This window comes from Bubalus bubalis, chromosome 4, assembly GCF_019923935.1.
Source record: "Bubalus bubalis isolate 160015118507 breed Murrah chromosome 4, NDDB_SH_1, whole genome shotgun sequence".
Taxonomy (NCBI): Eukaryota; Metazoa; Chordata; class Mammalia; order Artiodactyla; family Bovidae; genus Bubalus; species Bubalus bubalis.
In genome coordinates, this window is record NC_059160.1 from 87,306,499 (window position 1) to 87,320,750 (window position 14,252).

General features: G+C 38.8%; 1 protein-coding gene across 6 annotated transcripts in view; it reads left to right on the top strand.

The window, feature by feature from the left end:
- PCED1B (PC-esterase domain containing 1B) overlaps positions 1 to 14,252 on the top strand; it is a 259,218-nt gene that overhangs the window by 175,652 nt on the left and 69,314 nt on the right. For 3 of the 6 annotated variants that reach the window (XR_006550570.2, XR_006640960.1, XR_006550576.2), the window contains 2 exons: positions 2,650 to 2,772; positions 6,517 to 7,176. The gene's annotated coding sequence lies outside the window, so the exon portion shown is untranslated. Of the gene's footprint in view, positions 1 to 2,649; positions 2,773 to 6,516; positions 7,177 to 9,548; positions 9,615 to 14,252 lie in introns of those variants that run through there. The other 3 variants (XR_006550572.2, XR_006550571.2, XR_006550574.2) reach the window with 2 other exon arrangements.

Genomic DNA, 14,252 nt, shown 5'->3' on the forward strand with positions numbered 1-14,252 from the left:
ACTTAGCATACACGCAAATAGTAAGTTGGTCATGGCAGTTTAGTTAAGTCTGAGGCAGCTGAGTTACCCACTAAGAAAAGAGTATTCACCTGCTCAAAATAAGGCCATCAGCAGGAGATCTGCTGCTTACTTTTCCTCTTTCAAATTAAAGCAATTGACCACCTTGGTTCATGTCAAATGCAGCCCTTGCAGTCCACACCTGGTGTGCATAGGTGTTTGTTTTGCATTTAACAGAACTGAAAGGACTCCTGTTTCATTTTCTTGTAACCGCAGAATTTAAATATCTGTGGTTTGGCTTGTGGGCTCACTACTATAAGGTAGTAAGCATTGCCATTTCAAGATAGATAAAAGAAATTAGAATAGTGCCTAGGACATAACAGGAATTTTAAAAGTGTGTGTTGATAAGGCAGATAGATTATATGATTGTGCTCATTTAGTAAGGCTGCCATAACAAAGTACAACAGATGGACTGGTTTAAACAATAGAAACTTTTTTCCCACACTTCTGGAGGCTATAAGCCTGAGATCAAGGTATAATAGGAGTAATTTCTTCTAAGGCCTCCCCACTCGGTGTATAGATAGTCGTCTTCACATGGTCTTCCTTCTATGTAAATATGTGTCCTTATTTCATCTTCTTAAAGGGATGCCAGTCAGATTAGATTAGGACTCACCCAATTATTTTCTTTCAATTTAATTACCTCTTTAAAGATCTTATCTCCAAATAAAATCACGTTCTAAGGTATTCAGAGTTAAGACTTCAGCATGAGAATTTTGGAGGAAACAAAATTCAGCCCATAATCCAAAGCCATACTTAATCTCATACAATGTAGTCATGTATGGATGTGAGAGTTGGACCATAAAGAGGGCTGAGTGCTGAAGAATTGATGCTTTTAAACTGTGGTGTTGGAGAAGACTCTTGAGAGTCACTTGGACTGCAAGGAGATCAAAACAGTCCATCCTAAAGGAAATCAATCCTGAACATTGGATTGACTAATGCTGGAAGGACTAAGTTGGAAGGACTAATGCTGAAGCTGAAACTCCAATACTTTGGCCACCTGATGCGAAGAACTGACTCACTAGAAAAGACCCTGATGCTGGGAAAGATTGAAGGCGGGAGAAGAAGGGGACGACAGATAATGAAATGGTTGGATGGCATCACCGACTCAATGGACATGAGTTTGAGCAAGCTCCGGGAGATGGTGAAGGACAGGGAAGCCTGGCGTGCTACAGTCCATGGGGTCACAAAGAGTTGGACACGACTGAGCGAATGAACAATAACAGAACAGAAAACAGCACAAATATTTACATGATTAACTTTATTGTTGATAGTGGCAGGACAGAATTAGGTTACAGGGTTCCTGGCACCCTAATCTGTGTCTACTGGCACTATCTTTCCATCATGCTGGGATTATAGCATAATTGTTAGATGAACAGGCTGTGTAGTCATATAGGCCTGAGTCTTTTAATTCTGGACCTGCTACCTATTAGCTATTGATCTTGGATCAGTTCCTTAACATTTCTTAGGTCAGTTTCTGTATCAGTATGCCGGGGCTTCCTTGGTGGCTCAGATGGTCAGATGGTAAGGAGTCTGCTTGCAATGCAGGAGATCTGGGTTCGATCCCTATGTCAGGAATATCCCCTGGAGAAAGGAATAGCAACCCACTCCTGTATTCTTGCCTGGAGAATTCCATGGGCAGAGGAGTCTAGCAGACTACAGTCCATGGGGTCACAAAGAGTCAGACGCTACTAACACTTTTCACTTTCACTTTTCATGCTGGGATAATAGAACCTTCTTTACTGAGAGGGATGAGGATTCAAAGACGTGATGATGTATTTTGTCAGAAAGGAAAACCTTTTCCTTTACTCTCTTAGGTTTACTGCCTGGGGCTGTGCAATATTAAATTAATGAAAAGTAGATTAAAAGGAGAAAAGATAATTTTATTAGTAGTTATATGAGCTCACAGATGAGAAGTGAAACTCAAAGAATTGGTTAGACTTGGGGTCTTATACACCCATTTTAACAAAGGAAAGGAAATTTGAGCTTCAGGGGATGATAAACTGTGGGGAAGTAACTAGAGATATATGGGGGAACTAATGGAAGATAAGGGGTGTTTTAATAAGGTCTGTCTATGCAGACTAACCTCGATGTTGCTCTCCATCTCCAGAGATTAGAGTCACTCTTCCCTTCTTGGTGGGGGAGGACACCTTCATAAAGGGCAACTGGTGCCCTGCTTTTAGGCAGACAAGGGAGAGCAGAGTAGTCTTTCCATATCTGCTGCCTCTCAGTTGCTTTCAGCTCAAAGTCATCCTTATACCAAACTGGCATTTTCTGATCCTCTTCAATGAAAAGTGCTTAGCACCAGGTCTGGTCACAGTAAGTGCTGGATAATCAACTGTGATTAGAGCAAAATATAACCTGCCATTGTAGTCCTGGAGCCCAGCCATAGCAGCATGGAAAGGGAATGTCAACTTTAAAAAAAATGCACAACGTGAGAGTTGCAAGTTAAGTTTTATCTGGGGCAAAATGAGGACTGCAGTCCAGGAGACAGCATCTCAGATAGCCCTGAGAAACTGCTCCCCCAGGTTGTAGTCCTCATTTTGCCACAAATAAAGCTTAACTCGCAATTCTCATATTGCAATTTCCTTTAAGTCAACAGTTATGGCAACTGACGAAGGGACCCAGCATGGACTTCCCTTCACCTGAACTCTTTGAGGAACTAGAGCCTTGGCACCATCTGCCCATCTGCCTCCTTGGACAGTCCAGACAAATTGGGTAAGTATCTCCTGGTTCTCAGATCTCCCATATTGGTTGATGATCCTGAGTTTTATTTGGTAGTGGAGCAGATAACCTGCCCTCTCTCAGCTGACAGGTACTGCAGGGGGCCCAGTTGAAAGATACTGGGGCATACCCACTCAGTGTGTAGACACTAGGTGGGGCTCAGTTGAAACATACTGAGGAATACATGACCAGTTGGAAATGAAAGACGCTTTGAGCGGGTGCTGGTTGAAAGATACTAGGAGAATACCACCCCCACCCCCCATCCAGGGGAAAGATGCTTGGTGGGGCTTGGCCAAGGAATACCCACTCCATTAAAATATACTGGTGGGGGCTGGTTGAAAGATACCAGGGTTTGCTTAGCTGTAGGAGACTTAACTTGTCGGTGCTGAATGGTTACTTAACAGGCTGATCTGATGCTTTTACAAGGGACATCAGAAAGCCAGCCTCTTAACTAAAACCTCAGCCAGGGATATGTATGTACAAAACTTATACTTGCAAGTACTTACTTACTTGGGGAAATTATACAAAAAGAGATCCTAACAAAAAATGACCAAATTGGAGTTCTTTTGATATTCCAAAATTAATATTTACGGGCACACAGTTAGAAAAGCTGGCCATAAGGTCAAACAGACTGAATGAAATGCTTACTTTGATTGGTATCTAGAGGCTTCTCTTAAAACCGTAGAACAAAAAAAGGCTGCTAACAGTCTGTCATTGATTCTGTCTCTCTGTCTCATATTTTCTTCAACCTGAATTGCTTGGCCAGATGCTGTCTCTCTCTTTTTTATCTCTTCCAACTCTTCTACCTCCTGCTGCTCCCCTGTCCCCAGGAAAGGAGGATTAAAACAAAACAAAAACTTTGAAGCCATATTCTGACTTGACACCTAAGTCATTCTCTAACTGCCAAAATGATCCTTTGCTTAAGTCTGCCTCTTCAGTTCAGCTCAGTCGCTTGGTTGTGTCCGACTCTTTGCAACCCCATGGACTGCAGCACGCCAGGCCTCCCTGTCCATCACCAACTCCCGGAGTCCACTCAAACTCATGTCCATTGAGTCGATGATGCCATCCAACCATCTCATCCTCTGTCGTCCCTTCTCCTACCGCTTTCAGTCTTTCCCAGCATCAGGGTCCTTTCAAATGAGTCAGTTCTTCACATCATATGGCCAAAGTATTGGAGTTTCAGCTTCAACATCAGTCCTTCCAATGAACACCCAGGACTGATCTCCTTTAGGATGGACTGGTTGGATCTCCTTGCACTCTTGAAGTCAAGAGTCTTCTCCCAACAACACAGTTCAAAAACATCAATTCTTCAGTGTTCAGCTTTCTTTATAGTCCAACTCTCACATCCATACATGACTACTGGAAAAACCATGCCCTTGTCTAGATGGACCTTTGTTGGGAAAGTAATGTCTCTGCTTTTTAGTATGCTGCCTAGGTTGGTCATAACTTTCCTTCCAAGGAGTAAGCGTCTTTTAATTTCATGGCTGCAATCACCGTCTGCAGTGATTTTGGAGCCCAAAAAAATAAAGTCTGACACTGTTTCCACTGTTTCCCCATCTATTTGCCATGAAGTGATGGGACTGGATGCCGTGATCTTCGTTTTCTGAATGTTGAGCTTTAAGCCAACTTTTTCACTCTCCTCTTTCACTTTCATCAAGAGGCTCTTTAGTTCTTCTTCACTTTCTGTCATAAGGGTGGTGTCATCTGCATATCTGAAGTTATTGATATTTCTCCTGGCAATCATGATTCCAGCTTGTGCTTCTTCCAGCCCAGCGTTTCTCATGATGTACTCTGCTTAAGAGTTAAAAAAGCATGGTGATGATATACAGCCTTGATGTACTCCTTTTCCTATTTGGAACCAGTCTGTTGTTCCAGGTCCAGTTCTAACTGTTGCTTCTTAACCTGCATACCAATTTCTCAAGAGGCAGGTCAGATGGTCTGGTATTCCCATCTCTTTCAGAATTTTCCACAGTTTGTTGTGATACACACAGTCAAAGGCTTTGGTGTAGTCGATAAAGCAGTAGATGTTTTTCTGGAACTCTCTTGCTTTTTTCGATGACCCAAAAGATGTTGGCAGTTTGATCTCTGGTTCCTCTGCCTTTTCTAAATCCAGCTTGAACATCTGGAAGTTCACAGTTCACATATTGTTGAAGCCTGGCTTGGAGAATTTTGAGTATTACTTCACTAGTGTGTGAGATGAGTGAAATTGTGTGATAGTTTGATCATTCTTTGGCATTGCCTTTCTTTGAGATTAGAATGAAAACTGACCTTTTCCAGTCCTGTGGCCACTGCTGAGTTTTCCAAATTTGCTGACATATTGAGTGCAGCACTTTCACAATATTATCTTTTAGGATTTGAAATAGTTCAACTGGAATTCCATTACCTTCAGTGGTCTGCCTCTTAGAAGGCTTAGATGAGGATTTGGCTACTCTAGTCAAAAAAAAAAAAAAAAAAAAAAACAATCTAGGTTGGTCTGTGTTACACACTAAGGCTTGTTACACTGGCTGACCAACTTTTCAGAACCATTAAAAGAAAGAAAAGGGGGTATCTATAAAAGTGATGAACCTTTAATTTCACCAATATAAGTGCACAGTGCTAGTCAAAGGTTAACCAACCCCCAATCAGTTTCAGTTCAGTTCAATCACTCAGTCATGTCCGACTCTTTGCGACCCCATGAACCACAGCACGCCAGCCATCCCTGTCCATCACCAACTCCCAGAGTCCACCCAAACCCATGTCCATTGTGTCAGTGATGCCATCCAACCATCTCATCCTCGGTCGTCCCCTTCTCCTCCTGCCCTCAATCTTTCCCAGCATCAGGGTCTTTTCAAATGAGTCAGCTCTTCACATCAGGTGGCCAGAATATTGGAGTTTCAGCTTCAACATCAGTCCTGCCAATGAACACCCAGGACTGATCTCCTTTTTTTTTTTTTCAAGCTAACCTTCTCTACCAATTTGCTGTTGCTAAGTTGCTGATTGGAACCAGTTTAATTCCAACCAGTAGAGAAAGTTAGCTTGAAAAAATATATATATATATATGTATATGTATGTACTAAGGGAATATGGGCTTCCCAAGTGGCTCAAGTGATAAAGAATCCAACTGCCAATGCAGGACATGTGGGTTTGATACCTGGGGCGGAAAGATGCCCTGGAGGAGGAAATGGCAACCCACTCCCGTATTCTTGCCTGGGAAATCCCATGGACAGAGAAGCCTGGTGGGCTTCAGTCCATAAGATCTCGAAGAGTCAGACACCATTGAGCATGGGCACACACCCACACACACATGCCTATAGGAATAAGTCCAATGAGGAGAACATGACCACTTATCTTGTCTATGAGTTGTGCATGTGTTCTCAGTCCTGTCCCACTTTTTGCAACCCCATGGACTGCAGTCCACCAGACCTCCTCTGTCCATGGAATTTTCCAGGGAAGAATACTGAAGTGGGTTGCCATTTCCTTTTCCAGGGCAGGGATTGAACCCACATCTCTTGCGTTCCCTGCATTGGCATGCAGATTCTTTACCACTGTGCCATCCAGACCATCTCTAATTCCTAAAACTGAAAAAAAAACAAAACAGAACAGGGAAAGCATTTTAAAATCTTTCTTGTAAGTTAGTGAGTTTGATATTAAGATATCTAATTCAAAATTAAGTTTAAAAAATAAAGCCAGATCTCTTGTTGTGTCTGTCTGAATATATGTATGTCTCAGTATGTGTCTTTCTTTGTCTTTATGTTGCAGGATGGGGGACACCTTCCAGGGCCCAGAAGTGGGCTCTCACATAACACCCAGAAATGAATTGTCTGATGAGACAAATGAGCTGACAAAGGAAGAGATTTTATTGGAAAGGGCACCCTGGTGCTGAGCAGTAGGGTAAGGGAACCCAGGAGAACTGCTCTGCCTCATGGCTCACAGTCTCAGGTTTGATGATAATGGAATTAGTTTCTGGATTTTCTTCGGCCAATCATTCTGACTCAAGAGTCCTTCCTAGTGGCACATGCATTGCTCAGCCAAGATGGATACCAGCAAGAAGGATTCTGGGAGGTGGTCAGACACATGGTGTCTCCTTTTGACCTTTCATGAACTCTTCTGGTTGGTGGTGGCTTATCAGTTCCATATTCCTTACTAGGAACTCCTGTGGTAAAATAACTCATGCAAATGGTTATTATGGGGCCTGGCCAAGGTGGGCGGTTTTAGTTAGTGTGCTTCCCCTAACATTTGGATAGTATTGCCGAGGTTAATTTGTAAATGAGCTCAAATTTATTGGCTAGAAAAAAGTAAGCATTTACAAATCAAACAATTTTAAATACAAGAAAATGTAGCTGAAAAAAATATAAAATTGTAAATACAAGAAAAATTGGGCTTCCCTTGTGGCTCAGCTGGTAAAGAATCTGCCTACAATGCAAGACACCTGGGTTTGATCCTTGGGTTGGAAGATCCCTTGGAAAAGGGAAAGGCTACCCACTCCAGTATTTGGCCTGGAGAATTCCCTGGACTGTATAGTCCATGGGGTCGCAAAGAGTCAGACTCGACTGAGCAACTTTCACTTCACTTCAAGCTGAAAAACCCAGGGAGGACCACACTGAGACATATAGTAATCAAACTGACAAAAAATAAAGACAGAGGCAAAATATTAAAAGCAACAAGGAAAAAACGACAAATAACATATAAGGGAACTTCCATCAGGCTATCAGCTGATGTCTCAGCAGAAACTCTACAAGCCAGAAGGGAATGGCACAATATATTTAAAGTCATGAAAGGGAAGAACCTACAACCAAGAATACTCTACCCAGCAAGACTCTCCTTCAGATTTGATGGAGAAATCAAGTTTTCCAGATAAGCAAAAGTTAAGAGAATTCAGCACCACCAAATCAGCTGTACAACAAATGTTAAAGGAACGTCTCTAGACAGGAAACACAAGAGATGGAAAAGACCTACAGAAAATAAACCCAAACAATTAAGAAAACTGTAATAGGATCAGTTCAGTTCAGTCACTCAGTCGAGTCTGACTCTTGCGACCCTATGAATCACAGCACACCAGGCCTCCCTGTTTATCACCAACTCCCGGAGTTTACCCAAACTCATGTCCATCGAGTCGGTGATGCCATCCACCCATCTCATCCTCTGTTGTCCCCTTCTCCTCCTGCCCCCAATCCCTCTCAGCATCAGGGTCTTTTCCAATGAGTTAATTCTTTGCATGAGGTGGCCAAAGTATTGCCACCTCATGCATCAGTCCATCCAATGAACACCCATTGATAATTACCAAAGGCACCAACCAAAAGACATAGACTGGGTGGGGAGACAAATACATGTGCATTTATGCAATTCTATTTACCACATCACTCTGCCTGACTCCCCAAATTGTATGCAATTATTTTATATTGTTAGGTTAATCATTATCCCATTATGGCTTGTAATCATAATTATTTTTTATTTTTTGTCTGGCTCTTGATTGTGAAAACCGATAAGCATTTTTTGCTATTGTGATTATGTAACTACTAATCACTTAAGACCATTGTATCATGATGGGTCAACAGAAAAATAATAGACCTCTATGCCACCAAAATTAGGATCTAATAGAAAAACCTATAGTCATTTTTTAAAACCCATATGCATATCATAATTTTTTGAAAAATACAAATGGTCAGGTATTGCTTCTTTTCCTCCAGAGCGCTAAGGAGCAACCATGTTTAAGAACAACTATATTATATGATGATCTTTGACTTTTATCTAGCTTGTTTCACCTTTCCTGTTTCATATTCAGTGCTCCCATTTCATTTAGTTCATGTTTTTCAATTTCTCCATCTCTTCTTTTTTTTATGTTCTTTCTCAAGCCTTTATCAAGAATAGTAAAAAAGCTTTTGTATACATATAATAAAAAGTATGTATATAATATATATTTTAGAAAAAACTATGAATTTTTGCCTAGCTGAAAAATTTATGACATTTTGATCCCACTTGTTTGACTAAGTATTAATAGAATGCTAGATTTCTAATTAAAAAAAATAGATATGCAACAAGCAACAAAGGTTTACTTTATAGCTCAGGGAACTATAGTCAATATCTTGTAATAACCTATAATGGAAAATAATTTCAAAAATAATATATGTGTATATGTATAATTGAATTGGGACTTCCTGGGTAGCCCAGATGGTAAAGAATCTGCCTGCAATGTGGGAGACATGGGTTCGATCCCTGGGTCAGGAAGATCCCCTTGGAGAAGGCATGGCAACCCACTCCAGTATTCTGCCCTGGAGAATTCCACGGACAGGGGAGCCTGGTGGGCTACAGTTCATGGAGTTGCAAAGAGTTGGACATGACTGAAGCGACTAACACACACACACATAAGTAAATCACCTTGCTATACACCTGAAACATTGCAAGTCAACTATACTTCAATAAAATAAATATATATTAAGAAAAAATAAAAAATCTTTACCAAAAAAAAGAAAATTAAGCTAAATAAGTTTCAGTTTCATATAAACTGAGAAATATCCAATATTAAATTAGTACCTGGTATTAATGTTAAAGTTTGTCAATTTAATATAAACATGTTTTAAAGTCATCAATATAATAATCCATTATAATACTTTCATTGTGCCTAGGTTTAGCGTAGTTAAATAAAATCTTATTATATCTATTGCAATTTTGTTAACAAGGAGAGAAATTCAATGTAAAGAAACTTTTAAGGAAAGAAAATGTAAATAAAATAAAAGCTTTAAATAATATCTACTAAAAAATAATTATGCTTTAAAGATTTCTATCTATTTCAGTTCAGTTCTGTTCAGTCGCTCAGTCGTGTCCAACTCTTCGAGACCCCATGAATCGCAGCACGCCAGGCCTCCCTGTCCATCACCAACTCCCGGAGTTCACTCAGACTCACGTCCATCGAGTCAGTGATGCCATCCAGACATCTCATCCTCTGTCGTCCCCTTCTCCTCCTGCCCCCAATTCCTCCCAGCATCAGAGTCTTTTCCAAGGTGGCCAAAGTACTGGAGTTTCAGTTTCAGCATCATTCCTTCCAAAGAAATCCCAGGGCTGATCTCCTTCAGAATGGACTGGTTGGATCTCCTGGCGGTCCAAGGGACTCTCAAGAGTCTTCTCCAACACCACAGTTCAAAAGCATCAATTCTTTGTTGCTCAGCCTTCTTCACAGTCCAACTCTAACATCCATACATGACCACAGGAAAAACCATAGCCTTGACTAGACGGACCTTTGTTGGCAAAGTAATGTCTCTGCTTTTGAATATGCTATCTAGGTTGGTCATAACTTTCCTTCCAAGGAGTAAGCGTCTTTTAATTTCATGGCTGCAGTCACCATCTGCAGTGATTGTATCTATTTAGTCTCTCTAAATTTTGCTAAATTAAATTTCTAGGGCTGTGCTAAATTAAGTAAAGGAAGTTTATTGAACATCTAGGTCAGTCCCAAATAAAATAAGATACAAAACATTAATTACTATATACTGGCTTCCTCTTACAGAAAAGCTGAAGATATTTCAACTATTAATATGTTTGGTGCCATCCTAAGATGTTCTCTGTAAGAAAGCAATTTTTTTTTTTAAACTATCACTGGTATTTATGCTCACCAATGTACAAAATGCTAATATAAAAGTCAGTTCACGGTTCCTTAAGTAAAGTAGGATTTGTGTTTTCATTAAAGAAGGTGTGAGGAGTGGAATTGCATTTTATTTTAAAAGAAGGAAATAGATCTGAGTTACAGGTGAGTGTTTTTGGATGGGCAAATTAAGTAATGGTTACAAAAAGGTTTGTGGAAAGTGGATCCTGAAAAAAAAAATTTGTGCATGGTACAAGTTTTATTAAAATGTTCAACTGCTTTTAATATCAGAATTTAGATTTTTTACTTTTAAGCTATCTGCTCCATATATGGGAGAAGGCAATGGCAACCCACTCCAGTACTCTTGCCTGGAAAATCCCATGGATGGAGGAGCCTGGTAGGCTGCAGTCCATGGGGTCGCTAAGAGTCAGACACGACTGAGCGACTTCACTTTCACTTTTCACTTTCAGGCATTGGAGGAGGAAATGGCAACCCACTCCAGTGTTCTTGCCTGGAGAATCCCAGGGACGGCAGGGCCTGGTGGGCTGCCGTCTATGGGGTCGCACAGAGTTGGACACAACTGAAGTGACTTAGCAGCAGCAGCAGCAGCAGCAGCAGCTCCGTATATACCTTTGAAATCTCTTATTGTTACTTTGGCTAAGTAAATAACTATTGTTTTACAGGAACCTATGATATTCTATGACTAACTGTTCTAAATCCTTTTAATATTCTTTGACAAAATTTCCTAAATAAAATTCTAATGAAGTCTCTTTGACCTCTAGCTAACTTTGGGATGCTTCAAAGTGCTCCTGAAACATCCCAATGAGAGATGTTAGACTAATTAGATTTATTTGCTATGTTAAATTACCTGGGAAGTATTGTCAAATGAGTAATAAATCTTCTCAGATTTATATTGTATGGTAAATGTTATTAATATAAAGATTCTAAAATTTATATGGAGTTCCTAAAATGCTGACATATCCTGGTAAAATGTTATCAGTCATAATTCTAGTTATTATCTGCAAGTGTTGTATAGCACACAGCAGTAACCTAGTTACTTTGTATTGTAATCAAATTTAAATGTGACTTAAGTCTTTTGTTGATATACAGTTATGGTTTTATTCTGATGCCTTTGCAAAAAAAACGCTTCCTCTTCAAAAAGATTAACAAAAAAACTTTTAAATAAATATAAGTTTCTAACTTTCAGACCATAATGCTGAACTGGGTAAGAAATTTCAAATCCTAATGAGAAACCTGATGGCTTCATAAACTGTTAACAAAAAGTTAGTTAACAAAAGGACAGAGTACACTGGTAAAAATGGTTATAATTTTTATTGTTTCTGTCTAAAAAATTCCTGGGTTGAATGTGTGTTTTCCAGATGTAAGGAAAACCTTCCCCTCAAATTAATTATGACTTATAGTAATTTGGTAATCATACTTGTGTAAGCAAAATTAAGACATTAATCTTTTTTCTCTATCTGGTTCCTCCAAAGATTGTAAACTCTTAGGTTTTCAGCAACATTCTTGGATAAATTAGGAAAGCTACCTCACCAACAGGTACAAAAACCTCAAGGTATTTTTGAGGACCTTGTAAAGGGAGGAATTCAGCTAGATCTGTAGGTAAAACATGTAATAAGCCATTGGTGTATGCTTCCTGGTCCTAAGAGTTTTTTTTTTTTTAAGCTTCAGTTTAAAACTCATTAAAAATTTTAATATGGTGAAAGCCTATATGGTCAATTATATTTATATAGATTATCAGGTCAATTTTTTTTTCTTAAACCAAACTTATTTTGCAACAAATTAGTCTTAATTAAATATATTTGGTAAATGTATTATTTTTAAAAAGTTAGGTTTCAATAAATGTTAAAATTTTAAACCAAACTTATTTTGCAACAAATTAGTCTTAATTTGTTGAATATATTTGGTAAAAATTAGGGTAATTTAAAAAAGATTGTTTCAATAAATGTTAAATTCCAGTTTTGTTAATGAAGGTCTGTATTTACTAACTCACTTCCCAGATAGTTGCTTGCTATTATGCTATATTAATGTAAAGTTAATTAAATTATTTGGAAAAAAAACAAAACACTCTTTTGTTTCTAAAGTTTGTGTCAACAATCTCTGTATAAAAATCAGATGTCCATGAGCTGCAAACAGGGAATTATATATACCCAAAGGGGCTGTCTCCTACCTAGATAAAAAACTTTTTATCAGGTCCTCTTAACTAGCTCATGCACAGTAAAACTGAAGGGAACTTGACTCTTGAATTCTCACTTCTAAAGGCCACTACACCAGACTGGTCTATAAAGAGAACTGCTGATCTCAAACTTATCTTAAAATGACGCTCAAAGAAAGCAAGCTACACCTGCACCAGAACGGAGGGAAAAAAAAAAGACATCAAAAGTAAGCACCTTACCCAAAATGCTGAACCTGATTTGTATGATCACTCATAATGTTTTGTTAACTTCTTAGACTTTTGCATATAAATCAGATGTTTTTCTATCATGGATGTGATCCTGTGCTAGTTTTAAAAACCAACCCAAGTATTGGTTTGTGGCCAATTACCTGCATCTAGTACCTCTAGATTACCTTGGTGGATTTCTCCACTCCAAGGCTCTAATTAAATCACCCTTAAAAAATTATTTTACAAAAAAGCTCAGTCCTGTTCAGGTGACTCTTAATATTACTAGGTGGAATCCTCTCACCTGGCCAGTTAATACCTGCTCTGACTCTGGCCATAATATGAATTTTCTTCTAAGTAACTCAAGCTCAAAAAAAGCAACAAGCAAAAATTCAATCAAAAAGATAAAACCTCTCACAATTACACAGAGGTTTAAAAAAAAAATACGTGCTGGATTGCACAATTATAGAATAGATTTATGTAGTTAGTTAACACCAGGCTATGGTCATTTACAATTTAAGGCTTCTTTTATCTCGGGAACAATTAAATTATACTAAGAATAATCAGCCTAGCACACTAAAAAATTGGGCTAGAAGCTTTATAAACAGTGCCAGTATATAATTTCCCACTGGATTAAGTCAAATAACCGAAGAATATACTGGGTTAAACCTAATGAAAGTTTTTGGCTTAATTCTTACTTATAACTTTAATAAAACTGCTAGCTATATTATTTGTACTTTGCCTATTTTTCATGAATGTTGTTTCTTTCATTGCCAAATGTGTAACTAAATCTCCAATGAAAATAATGATGACTAGCCAATTTAAAGCAGTTAATCAAATATACAGTTCTGTATGCAATCAATGGATGTAATAATATAACTCTAAATATAAAAAGATAAAGCAAAAGGGAATTTTTTTTCTAGAATGTATTAAAAGACAGGTCCAAATATCTTTGACTATAAAAGCCTAGTCCAGTAACAAACATTAAGTGGTTTCTCAGTGAAACCTTTGCCAAACCCCAAAATGAGCCTTCCCAGCACTATAGGATAAAATGGTTGTAAAAAACCTCCCGAAGTATGGTCAAATTTATGACCATGAGGGGGCCCTGTCAACTACAAATTGGTACTTGCCATGGGTGCTTACCATCTACCTCTACAAGGATTAAATGACGTGCTGCTGCAGCTGCTGACCTTCAACACACCCTGAAGGAGTTCAGGGTGGAAAGTAGAAATGAAGCACTCTGTGCTCAGAAAAAAAACCTGGCAGAACAGGTCTTCAGATAATTAGATAGTCTCAGAAGCTGATTTTATGAGCTCAATTCTTATATCTTCTCATATCTAAAAAAGCACTAAAATCCTTCATGGTGATGACTATTCCTCGTGACTAGCAGAAGCTTCACAAGATGAGCAGAAATTTCTACAAAAAAAATATGCGCTGGATTGCATGTATTCCCCATTTACCAAAATCACATATATACTGTCCGTCCCCCATGCCTCTTTGGAACAGTTTCTCAGAGCTACCTAA